The sequence below is a fragment of the Cervus canadensis genome, chromosome 5, assembly GCF_019320065.1.
Source record: "Cervus canadensis isolate Bull #8, Minnesota chromosome 5, ASM1932006v1, whole genome shotgun sequence".
NCBI classification, from domain to species: domain Eukaryota; kingdom Metazoa; phylum Chordata; class Mammalia; order Artiodactyla; family Cervidae; genus Cervus; species Cervus canadensis.
In genome coordinates, this window is record NC_057390.1 from 6732379 (window position 1) to 6746403 (window position 14025).

The 14025-nt window shown below is 46.0% G+C and overlaps 1 protein-coding gene across 1 annotated transcript in view; it reads left to right on the forward strand.

The window, feature by feature from the left end:
• The window catches only part of IL1R1 (interleukin 1 receptor type 1), an 84414-nt gene that overhangs the window by 16516 nt on the left and 53873 nt on the right, over positions 1–14025 (forward strand). The gene's annotated exons all lie outside the window — the stretch shown is intronic.

Genomic DNA, 14025 nt, shown 5'->3' on the forward strand with positions numbered 1-14025 from the left:
ATCAAACCACATGTCCAGTTGGGGACTGGAAAGGCATCTTTACTCTATGCTTGAAATCATAACACCTGTCCCACTTGTCTTTTGGGACCAAAAATAACTGCACAAAGCACCTACTGTGTGCCAGCCACAGCAGTAAGCACTTTACTTCATGTCCACCATCCTGGCCAGATGGGCGCTGTTATCCCCCCGTGACTGATGGGAAACAGGCTGACGTAGCCCTGCTGGAGAGAGGAGAGCCGGAGGCACCTTGAGCCTCCCCTGTGTATGACTTCACACTGCTCATGGCATCCCCACCACGCACATTTGTGGCTTCGTTCTCCTGTTGACATGGCAACAGGATGCTTGCACATGTTGCTGTTGGTTACCTCCGACATCTCAGATCTTTAAACAGTTGTCCCTGTCTTACTTCAGTCACTTCCGCACTTACAGAGCCGTCTTCCAGTCTCCATCCTGATATTCTTCTCATGTATTCCCTGCTTCTTTATTTCTCTAGGTGAATCTTGCTGTGTTCCACAAAGGACTTGAAGCAGCTTGTTGCTTGTTGAAATGTTTGTCCAAGTCTGTATGGCCCCTTGGGGATGTGTGATGTGGGTTTCTCAGAAACACCGCTGTGTGCTGGGGCAGGTGGGCACAGCTGAGCAGAAAACACCCTGAGCACTTGAGTTTCCAGAGTTACTCTCATTTATTAAGACCTTGAAAAGGCACTAAAACTGCTACCTCCTGGGAGTTTTTCATCACAGTCATGGTAAAGGATGTGTTTGGGAAGTATTAATATCATGAAAAGAAATACAGACACAATTCTTTCAAAATTGCTCCCAGGAAGTATACAGCTCAGTACCAAGGAAATGTTTATAAGAAGGTAATGGTAAAAGCTGTAATTTGGTGCTGCAGTTAGATTAGAACGTTCTTTCGGTAATTCAAGCATACCTCGCTAAAACATAAGCTCTTTATGACACTTCAAAGATATGCCTTTAACCACAGAGGCCTCTCAATGACTTCATGTTGTCATGCCAAGCTGGGATATTCACTATGGAAACCAAGTTGCACTTTCTTTTTTTGTGTGGTACTTCTTTTTTTTTTTTAAATGGGGTATAATTGCTTTACAATGTTGTGTTGGTTTTTGCCGCACAACGAAGTGAATCAGTTATATACGTGTGTGCCTTCCCTCTTGGACCTCCCTCCCAGTCCTCTAGGTCATCACAGAGCACCAAGCTAAGCTCCCTGTGCAATATAGCTGCTTCCTACTGGCTATCTATTTTATACATGGTAGTGTGCACATGTCAAGGCTCCTCTCCCAGTTCATCCCCCAGCTGTGTCCATGTGTCTGTTCTCTACATCTCCATTTCTATTTCCATCCTGCAGATGGGTTCATCTGTATCGTTTCTCTAGATTCCATGTATATGCATTGATATATGTCATCAAGGTTTCTTCCCAGAAGCTAGTCTGATGTAGAGAAATTTAAAACAATAACCTCGCAATAGCAAAAAAAAATATTTTCTAATTTTCAACAGATTAAAGAATAGGCAACATAAGAGAAAAACAAATATTGCACTTCCTCTGATCTGCTGAATATTGGAAAATAAATTTTGTGTAGTCGGCAGATTAATGTTCTACATCACTGCATCAGACTAACTTCTGGAAAGGAGACCCAATGACACAGTTGCACGATGTGATTGTGACTTTACCGAAGTGCCAGGTGTTGAGAGACATGGGCGCACCTTGTACCAGGTGGCCCTCTCGGCCTTGGCATGGACAGAATCTGGAACATCTTAGCAGAAATTACATAACGAGAGCAGACGCAGAAACTTGGCTGTAAACCACTCTCATGGTCGTGAACCATTCATAAGCCCCCTGTGGGGGCTCCTGTGGGAACTCGGGACCCGAAGCGCAGTCCTGAGGTGGCTCCATTGGGACGCCCCTGCCCCAGATCTCCGGGGTTTCGTTTCATTCACCTTCTCCTGCTTGGTTGGCCTCGTCCGCCTGCATCTCTGTCCGCAGGATTTAACGTGAAGACATTTTAGCATGGAGACTTGGACCTGTGTGTTGTGTGAGTGTGGATGTTGTGTGTGTGTGTGGGGAGGGGTTGTGTTTGCTGTATGTTTTGTGTGTGTTGTATGAGTGTGTGACTGTTGTGTGTGTATTGTATGTTGTGACTATTTTGTATATGTTGTGTGTGTGTTTTATGCATATGTGGTATGTTGCGTGGCTGTTTTCTGTGTGTTCTGTCTGAGGGTGTATTGTTCGTGTGTTGTGTTGTATATTTTGTGTGTGTTGTCATTGTGGATATTGTGAGTATGTAGGTATTTGTTGCATGATGTTTGGTGTGTGTGTGTGTGTGTTGTGTATATTGTGTGAGTATGTATTTGTTGCATGGTGTTTGGTGTATGTTATGAGTGTGTGTGTGTGTATTCTGTGTGTAATTGCATGTTGTGTGACTGTGTGCCGTGTGACTGCTCTGTATGTTGTGCACGTGTGTATATTTTCTGTGGCTCGTGGGGCCTTTGCGAGTGTTTTCCATGTTGTGCGTGTGAGCGTGCTGTGTGCACGCCCTGAGCCCGGCGCCCCTTCCCTGAGCGCTAGGCACACAGCTGAGAGGTGGGGAAAAGCCCAGCTCCCACCCTGCGAGGCCGGGGGCCCAGCTCCCCGCCGAGCCATCAGCCGCTGAGGACGTGACCTGCGCTGTGCTGCCCTTTCTGTCCTCGGCGCTCTTCCCAGGGAGGCGGCGCTGCGGTGAGCCCGTGCAGGGGCGCAGGGGGGTGAGCGCTGCGGAGCTGGACACGGCTTCGCTCTCAGGCCCAGACTCCTCGAGGCAGACCCTCGTTCCAGCTTCACACCTCCGTCTGTGTGAGCCCCTTCCTTGGCACGCTGACAGTTTACCGTCTGTCCACACCCTGCAGGATGTGGGCTCCACGGTGGGGGTTTTCTGATTTGTTCTCGGATCCACCCTAGATCCCTAGCACACTGCCCGGCAGGTGGCAGGAGCCCCAGGAACATTTACTGAATGAGTACGGGTCAGGATCGATAAGTTCCAGCATGTGAGTCCAGGTCAAGGTTTTCAGTCCGGTGCGGGAGGCGTTGCCATGGCTGCCACCGAGCCTATTTGTATTCTCAGTAACTCCTGGGAAATGGCCTTTCGGAGCACCCCCTACAGGCTCCCTCTGGTCCTCTCAGGCGGGTGCACATCTGCAGGGGTTGTGAAGGGGGACCCCGGCTCACACACCCTGCAGGGATGTCCCATTCTTCTGGGTTCGGTGGCAGCCTGTCCTGGGGTCCTTGTGGTCTCCGGTGCCTGGGTGTCTGCCGTGGTGTGACAGGTCTCATCAGGTGTGGGGCAAGAAGCCGCTTGGTGCCAACAGCGGTGGGCCTTCCTGTTGCCCCCCAGAGGTGAGGCCCCTGGGCCCCAGCCTCCTGGTCCTAGAAATGCTTGGTGGCTTCTTCCACTCTGCTGGTGGGGGCTCCCTGGCTCTGTGACTGCCCCCCCCCCACCCAAGTGCCCAGCTGGAAGCCAGGTCTCACTCTGAGCCCACCTCTCTGGGGGAACATCCATCTCCCAGACCGCCAGCCCAGTGACCACAGGTTTGCAGCCCCACTTCCAAACTTAACCGTCAGAGCTGGGCTCTCGCTTCCTCCTCTTCCTCTTTCTGCAGGATCTTCCCACAACCACTGGCTGTGTCCTCCCCACCCTCGTCCAGCCCTGCTCACTCTCTGGTGTGTGGGTCCCACTCTTCTTCCCTGATTCTTGAGAAGTAAAGACCAGTTTGAAGAGTTGCAAATAATTCCTTTTTGCCTCTTGACAAAGTCTGGAGTCTTTCCCACCACATTTGAAGATACATCTTGCAATAGATGATGTCATAGTTACTTGTCAGCATTTTTTTTTTCCCCTTTCCTATTGCACATATCACAATTAGGGACATTTTAGCCTAGGCTATAGCCTGGCCATGGCCTTAAACTCTACTGCGGAGTTCAAAGACAAGCAATACCTTCTTTGTTCCAGCCTTTGTCTTCCTTTCCTTAAGGTAATGGGTGCCTCTCATTCAAAGGTAGGAAGCTGCCAGGCCACCAGAAACAATGAAAGAGTGACCTAGAAAGAATATAGTTGTTTAATACAACCCTACCTCAGGTATAGCCCCACTTTTGAGGCAGGGGAAGGTTAGCTGAGGATGCAGAGGAACACGGCAGAGTGGCCATCCTCATAGCTTTGGAGGATGATGACTGGGAGCATCCCCTGGAGGCTCTTTCTTAGCTACTCCCCAACTATCTCGAAGGATCAATGCATGTTTTTTTAGCAGGTGCTGTCTTCTGTCTGCCAAACAACTTGGTAGGAAAACCATACTAGAGCATTTTCTCTTACAACTTCCTGTATCATATCTTCATAAAGGATAATTTTTTTTTAATGTGGACCATTTTTAAAATCTTTTAAAAATTATTTTTATCTTTTTTTAAACACTAAGAGCATTTTATATTAGGATATAGCCGATTAACAATGCTCTGATAGTTCCAGGTGAGCGGTGAAGGGACTCAGCCATACATATACATGTATCCGTTCTCCCCCAAACTCTCCTCCCATCCAGGCTGGAGCATAACATTGAGCAAAGTTCCATGCGCTATACAATAGGTTTTTGTTGGTTATCCATTTTAAATATAGCAGTGTGTACATGACCTTCCCAAAGTCCTTAACTATCCCTTCTCCCTGGCAACCATGAGTTCATTTTCTATCGGTGAGTCTCTTTATTTTGTAAGTAAGTTCATTTATATCATTTCTTTTGAGATTCCACATATAAGGGATGTCATATATTTCTCCTTCTCTGGCTTACTTCACTCAGTATGACTCTCTCTAGCTCCATCCATGTGGCTGCAAATGGCCTTACTTCATTGCTTTAAATGGCTGAGTAATATTCCATTGTATACATGTACCATGATGTGGACCATTTTTAAAAAGTGCCTCTGTTTTATGTTTTGGCTTTTTGGCCTCGGGGCATGTGGGATCTTAGCGTCCCAACCAGGGATCTTTGCCTGCATTGGAAGGCAAAGTCTCAACGCTTCGACCACCAGGGAGGTCCCTACTGAAGAGTAATTCTTAGGTGGGGTTTTGTCTGGCACAGTGTCTCCATCCTCCTTGGTCACAGGGCTTGGTAACCTTATTTTTGTTTCTTGGAGCGAGGACTTCCCCAGGAAGTATAGGGAAGGATTTCTGATGTGTGTTGAGAGCAGTCACCAAGATGGGCTCAGAATTAAGTCACATTTCGCAGCCAGAGTGTACACTGGTATACCGGTGAGGGGCGGGAGTCAGGAAGATGTTTACAAAGGAGAACTAAATATGAAGTGCTTCCAGCCCCACTGTGGAACTTATTGCTCAGCCAAGTCAGCCAGTGTGGTTCTGTCAAGCCCTTCTTGTGGTCTTGACTGTAAAATATCAAGGCAGAGTTCACACGCATAAAAACAAGTTCTAAAAAGAATGCTCACTTTCTCTGTGCTTTAAAAGGAAAGCTGAGCAAAGTTGAGAGGGTCTCCTGGGGGCCCGGCCATGAAAGAAAAAAAGAAAAAAACCTGTGATGCTTGAGATGCTCTAAGACTTGGCATTTGAAGTAGTTCTGCTGGAAGATTTATTACTGGATAAGTCACAAATTTTGAATGAGAAGTGGAATCAAGTCAAGGGTTGAACAAGCAGACAAGGACAAGCCAAAGAAAACAGTGCTTTCTTCTCCAACTAGTAGGTTTGTTCTAAGGGACGAGTTAAGAGCTTTATGGCCATTTTTAAAATTGAAGTGTAGTTAATTTACCACATGTGAGTTTCTGCTGGACAGTACAGTGATTGAGTAGTACATGTTGTTGTTCAGTCGCTAAGTCCTGCCTGACTCTTTGCAACCCCATGGACTGCAGCACACCAGGCTTCCCTGGCCCTCAGCATCTCCAGGTGTCTGCCCAAGTTCATGTCCGCTGAATAGGTGATGCCACGTTAGAAGAAAAAGGAAAAATATCCTGCAGGATGCAATGAAGTTCCGCTGCGCTGCGACGAAGACCCAACACGGCCACATAAACAACAACAAAAACAACCCCCCGCAAAAGCCCTTATAAAAAAGCATCCAGATTCCCAGGCAGTCCCTGTAGAGTCTGCTCAGGAGACAGGACTATGGGAGGTCCAGGAGACTCTGGCGCACAGCCAGGCAGGGGGCCCTCTGGGTCTACGCTGGGTTTGAAGGCGCTGCCTTCAGTAAATAGCGTCAACAGTGTCAGTTCTCTTCTCAGCCCACTTGTGAGCCCAGGAGGCAAAGCCAGGGTTGGGAGAGCTGGTCTGAGCTCCTGCACACACCCTTCCTCTGGGCCTTTGCCTGCAGCAGCCCTGGCAATGGCTGACTGCTGATTCAAACATCAAGTTTCTGTCCTCTTCTCACTTCCCCACTGGGTCAAGGCTGAGAAACACTGTGCTCCATCCTGTGAGTCCATTGGCCGAGTCAGGTCTCCATCTGCCTTCAGAAGGATCGAGTGTAGGAAAGTGTTAGTCGCTTAGTCATGTCTGACTCTTTGCAACCCCGTGGCCTGTAGTGTCCATGGAATCCTCTAGGCAATAATACTGAAGTGCCATTTCCTTCCCTAGGGGGTCTTCCCAACCCAGGGATGGAACCCAGTTCTCTCACATTGCAGGCAGATCCTTTACCCTCTGAGACACCAGGGAAGCCCTCCCAGTATAGGAAAGTTGTTCTCAAACTCAAGGCCTGCGTGTTCATGAGCAGTGCATGGTGAGATGAAACCAAGACAGCTGACGATTCCTCTCAAGGGCTGTGACAGAGAGTTGGGTAAGAAGTAAAAGTGTTATCCAACAAGGACCCACTGCACAGCACAGGAACCTGCTGAGTGTCATGTGGCAGCCTGGCTGGGAGGGGAGTTTGGGGGAGAACGGATGCACGTGTATGTGTGGCTGAGTCCCTTTGCTGTCCACCTGAAACCATCACAACATTGTTAATCGCCTATACTCAATACGAAATAAAAAGTTACATAAAAAGATGTTAGTCGCTCAGTCATGACTTCATGACTCCATGGACTGTAGCCAGCCAGGCTCCTCTGTCCATGGGATTCTCCAGGCAAGAATACTGGAGCGGGCTGCCATTCCCTTCTCCAGGGGATCTTCCCGACCCCAGATCAAACCCGAGTCTCCCGCATGGCAGGCATATTCTTTGACATCTGAGCCACCAGGAAAGCCCCTGAAAGAAGATAAAGTATTATTCAATGGAAAGGGGGAAACAAACAAACCCTGAAATCAAGTAAAAGAACTTTCAGTGTACAGAATTCAGTGATATTCATTTTTCATGATGTACATCTACCACATATCAGACTTTCTTCTAGATAATGATAATGTGATGGTGAATAAGACAAACCACATTCTTATCCTCCTGGGGCACACATGCTAGTAGAAACAGATGGTGAATAGACAAGATCGTGAAGGACTATGTGTGGTAAGTGAGGTGCTGACACACGCTCTGGAGCGCCAGGAGAGACTTCAGTAGAGTGGGAACGTGTGTGCGTGTGCACCTGACGTCTCATAGCTTAAGATGCTTATCTGGCAATGAGGAGGGAATTTCTTTGGCAGAAGCAATTGGGAGTTTAGTTGTGTAGGAAGGACGGGAAAGAGAGATTGCAGTTGTTCAGACAGGAAATGATTCAAATTTGGCTAAAGCTTTTTAACAATGAAAAATGAAGAGAAACAGAACCACTTCAGCGTGGCAGTACTTGTATTTCAGAGTTTGCGTAAGGAAGGTTGAGAAACTTCTGATTGCCAACCACCCTTTTGTTTCCTTGAAGCCCTTCACGGTCTTGAGTACTGTTTAGATTTTGGTTCCTGAGAGGCCTTTGTAGTGTTGACTATATTTAGTATCCTATCACCTGAGACCAAGCGATTTGTGCCTTTCATCCCTGATTACTTTAGACTGGAGTATCTGTGCAGATAATCCCTGCTTTTTTAGCTGTGGTTTTGGTTGGTGTTTTGGAACGAGAAGCTTATTGGCTGTTGTATGCACTAGTGTAGCTACCCTTTTAGTCAGAAATACTGATCCACTCATTGCCAGAAATATCCCTATTTCAAAATGAGATCACATTAGGAGTTTATGGCTCATAGAGCTTCAGTAATATTTGCTTCTCTGTGTAGTATTATTCGGAGAAGGCAATGGCAAGCCACTCCAGTTCTATTCAGTTAAAAATATTCTCAGGTACATCCATTATCTGTAAGTTTCTCAGTTACCCTGTGAAGTTTCTCTGTTAACAGGGCAGGAATGTTATACCCTTCCATAGATTAACAGAGCCTGAGTGGGTTGTTGTTTCATCACTAAGACATGTCTGACTCTTTCTGACCCCATGTAGTCCTCCAGGCTCCTCTGTCCATGGGATTCTCCAGGCAAGAATACTGGAATAAGTAGTCATTCCCTTCCCAGGGGATCTTCCCAATGCAGGGATTGAATTCGGGTCTCTGGCATTGCAGGCAGATTCTTTACCAGCTGAGCCACCAAGGAAGCATCTTTATTCCTGCCCCACAAATAGGCTCGTCTGTACCATTTTTCTAGATTCTCCATACACGTGTTAATCTGCGATGTTTGTTTTTCTCTTTCTGACTGCCTTCCTTCCCTCTGTATGACAGACTCTGAAGGGATGTTCTGTGAAAGCATCTAACTCATTTTCAGACACGTGTATGTCCGGATGTTTGTGTGTCCTTCCTGTATCGTCAGTTACTAGGTTTGGGTTAGATGAACAGTTAGGGACCCAGTGGGGAGGTAAGCTGTAAATGACACTCACGGTCTTTCACGTCCTTTGAGAAACTCAGGCTGGGACTTGTGTGACCGAGAGAGCAGTTAAGATCCCACCGGTGAGCTAGGCCATGGTTTCTTATGAGGGAGGCTCGGAGGGGCTGCTGTTTAGTGTAGTTCCGTCGCAAAGTCTGGGTAACAGGTGAAGCAGCCGTTGTTGGGGTGGTGCTCACTTCTCACCCCTTGATCTTCCCTTGATCCTTGCTTCTGGGAAGATGCTTCCTTGAACTTCATGGTGGTCTCCGTAGAGCTGCCCAAGATTTTTTAAAATTAATTTCTGGCTGTGCTGGGTCTTCACGGCTGCACAGGCTCTTCTGTAGCTGCGGTGTGCAGGCTTCCCATTGTGGTGGCTTCTGTGTCGAGGCTCCTGGGTTCTAGAACACAAGCTTAGGAGTTGTGGCACATGGGCTTAGTTGCTGCACAGTATGTGGGATCTTCCCGGACTAGGGATCAAACCCATGTCTTCTGCATTGGCAGGTGGGTTCTTTACCACTGAGCCACCAGAGAAGCCCTGCCCTTCTGTTTTTGCAGAACAGAAGTTCTCAAACTTGTGATTTAAAGACCTCCTTTCACTCTTAAAAATTATTGCAAACTTTAAACAGATCTGTTTACATGGATTAACTATTGATATTGATCTAGAAATGAAACTAAATATTAAAATGAATTTTTATTAATCATTGAAAATAGTAACTTCATTACCTGTTACCATAAGTCACATCTCCTTTATAAAAATTATTAGATTTTTAAAACAAAGTTTAAAAATAGAATTTTTTTCTGGCAATGTTTTACGCTGTTTCCATTGCTCTGGAAATCTCACTAATATTTGGCTCAGCAGAAGACAAATTCTTGTATCTTGACCTAGTCTTTGAGATATTATAGGTCATGTAGTTTCCTGTGATATTCAACCCTGAGTATTCATTGGAAGGACTATTCTGAAGCTGAAGCTCCAATACTTTGGCCACTGCATGTGATGAGCTGACTCACTGGAAAAAAAAAAAAACCCTGATGCTGGGAAAGATTGAGGGCAGGAAGAGAAGGGGAGGGGGTGCGGCAGAGGATGAGAAGGTTAGATAGCATCACCGACTCAATGGACATGAATTTGAGCAAACTCCAGGAGACAGTGAAGCACAGGGAAGGCTATAGTACTGCAGTCCATATGGTCTTAAAGAGTTGGACACGACTGGGTGACTGAACAACAATAATAAAAGCTTCTTGTGGGAAGACATGCGTAGAAAAAGAACAGGCTATCTTTGAATTAGTATCAAAGTAGTTTTGACTTTCTAGACCTCCTGGGTGGGTCTCAGGGACCTTTGAGAATCACTGTGCTTCACTGTAGCCCACCAGGCTCATCTGTCCATGGGGATTCTGCAGGCAAAAATACTGGAGTAGGTGTGGGTTCTCATTTCCTCCTCCAGGGGATCTTCCCAACCCAGGGATCGAACCCAGGTCTCTCGGATTATTTACCATCTGAGCCACCAGGGAAGCCCCTTGAGAACCACTAATGTAGAATATCTTTTACTCTTTAACAATCTTTTGTCAACATTTGTACAATTTCCTCTAAACATCTTCCTCTTGATGTTTGTGTTCAAGCGATTGTGATGGCTAATAAGTCTTTCTTCATTATTCTTGGGCTCGGCAAGACTGGAGACAGTGGGTTCATAGGCCTCCCCCGCCCTCTCCCCCTTCACTTTCCTGCCTACCTTCACAACCTATGGAGGTTTTCTTTTGCCTTAAGACTGGTCTCTCTGTCTCTAGAACCTGGCAATCGCCAGGCAGTTTTTCACTTGACATCATTCACAGTCTACTTGTTTCCTTAAAAGTCTTGATCCTGGCTAATATTTATTATTTCTGGTTTATGTTTTATAAATATTCTCAAAGCATTTCCATCCAAAATTGAGAGAAAGTGTTCTGAGATGGGTAAGGAATTTGAGGTATGTTCATGGCTGACTGTCATATCTGTGAATGTCCAGAGACTGTAGCAGAATTCTGCTGCCAGCCAAGAATGAGTCAATGGGCCTGGATTGCAGGCAGATTCTTTACCATCTCAGCCACCAGGGAAGCCCTTCCTTAGCTGATACATTGACTAATTCTGACATCCAGGGTAGTGATATGGTTGATATGAGTGTTTTGAGACAGAGAGCAGAGAGATTCCCCATCCTCCCCCCAAAATACATGGTTCTAACCCTTGAAGGTATTATATTTACCAGAAATATAATATTTCTGGTAATAAAATATAAAAATATTTTTATTTTATAAAAATAAATATGAGAAATAAAAAGTATAGATATGAAATAGTTATGGACAAAGCATTATATTTACAAATGTAAAGTAATTATGTTGTCATTCAGTTGTTCAGTCATGTCCGACTCTTTGTGACCCCATGGACTGCAGCTTGCCAGGCTCCTCTCTCCTCCACTATCTCCCGGAGTTTGCTAAACTCATGTCAATTACTAACGTTTAAAACAGCTTCATGCTTCTAGAGGCTACATGTATTGGGTAGCACAGATCTAGGGGAATACAAGAAGGCATCTTCAGTGCCCATACAGAAGTCACACTCAGGGAATCTTCTGTGTCTCCTGCCCAATACTGGTCCCAAGTCTGGATCCTGAATCTTTTATGCAGTTATTGAGGAATTAAGATCATAGGCTTCTACTATGGTCACTCTTGGGATGACTCAGGGCCCCGTGGCATTGGCCTTATCTGAGGTCAATACAAGCTATATTCTTGACCACAGGCTGAGCTCATAAGTAGGCCTAATCACCCTAGAGTTGGGATGGCTCAGCATCGTCCATCAAAGTTCTTAATTTAGAGACTTACTAGTAAGAATGCAAGAGGCAAAGAAGGCATCTGTGGTCCTATGGCCTCATCTCCCAACCCTTGGACCCAGCTCCATCCTCCTTGGGGGCAAAGTGAATAGGGATGACTGTTGGACAGTAGTTCACCAGCTGCCAAGTTTTTGCCAAACTGTTTGTTTTGAGAAAAGACAAGAGAAAGGAATAGGTGAGTATTCATATAACCTTTGGAAATTAAGGAAATGATTAAATAACTAGGCATTCTTGAGTCTGCCCAGATTTTCCTTCTGCTTCTGTTGTCAAGTCATGGCCTCGTTTTACTGTTCTAAGTATCTTCGCTGACAGAGGCTTACTTCTCATGGGTTGTACTATTTCTTGGAAAATCATGGAATAACAACACTAGAAACTAAATCACTCTTGCAGTTAGCATTTGCTGAAAAGTACATGATTATAAGCTACTTCTCTTACTCTAAACAGTGTATTTAAAGCTAAACCTATTTGACCACCTCATACCTCTCATTTTCCCTTTATTTGCTGGTGAGATAGATATTAAGGAACTCTGTGACTAGGCAGTGTTCAGAGGTGACGGTGGAGAAAAGAGACCAGTGTCATTTTAATTCTGGGAGATGTCGCAGGCTGGACTGATTCGCCATGGTTCAGGACGGGCCATGGAGAATCATGGCACATTCCTGAGTGTGGCCATTGCTTTGCTTGTCTGTTATTGTGCCACAAACTCAGTGACTTAAAACAACAGTGTATTATCACCACTCATGCTTCTGTGGGTTGAGGGGACTCAGCTGGGAGGTTTTCCTTTGGCACCCCTCCTGGGTATGTAGTCAGATAGCAGCTGACTAGAGTTGACTGGCTTAACACCCAAGATGGCTTTCCCATGGCTGGGGTAGGTCCTGGCTGTCAGCTGGGGCTGTGGACTGGGGTACATCCATGTGGTCTTTACGGGGTTTAGGGTTTCTAATAGTGTGGCAGTCTCCGGAGAGTGGGCACCAAGAGAGTCCTCCAAGAGACTCAGGAAGAAGCTGAAAGGTTTCTAATGATTTTGCCTCAGAAGTCCCAGAAATTCCATTCTACCTCATTTTATTGGTTGGAATTGGTTGAGTAAGTCACTGATTTAAGGGGATGCCAGATTCAAGGGAAGGGAAATCAGACTTTGCCTCTAAATTAAAGGAGGAGTAGAGAATTTTCATCCACCTTTAATATATTTGTTTAGTCGCTCAGTCATGTCCGACTCTTTGGGACCCCATGGACTGTAGCACGCTAGGCTCCTCTGTCCATGGGATTCTCCAGGCAAGAATATTGGAGTAGGTTGCCATGCCCTCCTTCAGGGGATCTTCCCATGCCAAGGATCGAACACACATCTCCTCTGTTGATAGGTGGATTCTTGACCACTGAGCCCCTGGGAAATCCCTTTAATGTACTACAGTGATCATGTTGAAAGGAAGGGAACCACTTAAACAAATTAAATTGGCAGTTATATTCCAAAAGGATCAAAGGGTTGAGAGATTGAAACATCTGGATTTTGGAAGGTGCTTGGGGTGCTCAGGGAAAAGGGAAAGTGACCAATTCCAGAATCTTGTAAAAAACCAATGATGCTGGGGGCCTCCGAGTTACAAGGAAAGAATATTAGATTGAGAACCGTGTTTAAGGAAAGCCGTACTCTTGTTACATATTTTGTGTATGACTGAGCACAAAAGGTTCGCTCGACCCTTTGTGTTAATGACGTGGGGAAGTCGGTAACGGCCGCCTTTTGGATGGTGATAGATGACGTGGTCATATGTGCTTTTGTATTATGTGTTGAAGCAGTCACCAAGTCAAAGACAGCCTGGTATAAAAGAGAAGGCCCACCAGTCCAGTTCTGCTGGGTTACTAACAATTCTTGGAAGTTACTAAGGCAGTCGGCCCTGGAACTTGCTGTATGCTTTCTGTGCTACCATGGCAAAAACCAGATACTAGGAGCCTCTGTGGCCATTTACCTTCATTGAACAAGATGAAAGCTACAGTTAGAACTACAAGTGGCAGCGCTGCCTGCCACGTGTGTCTTGTCTTCTTCACAAAGGAGGTTATGTGCATGTGTGTGCCTGCTCAGTCGTGTCTGACTCTTTGCAACCCCATGGACTGTAGCCCACCAGGCTCCTCTGTCCGTGGGATTTTCCAGGCAAGAATACTGGAGTACATGTCCATTTCCTCCTCCAGGGGATCTTCCAAACCCAGGGATTGAACCTGTATCTCTTGCATCTCCTGCGTTGGCAGTGGATTCTTTTACCACTGTGCCACCTGGGAAGCACACAGAGGAGGTTAAGAAGTAGTTTATTGTCCATGGAACTTTTCTGATATTTTATACTTTCTCCCCAGCTCTCCTCTTCTAGTTCACATATAGCTGATTGGTAAAAGCCTTAAAAACCAGAGGAACTGGAGTAGAAGGATGA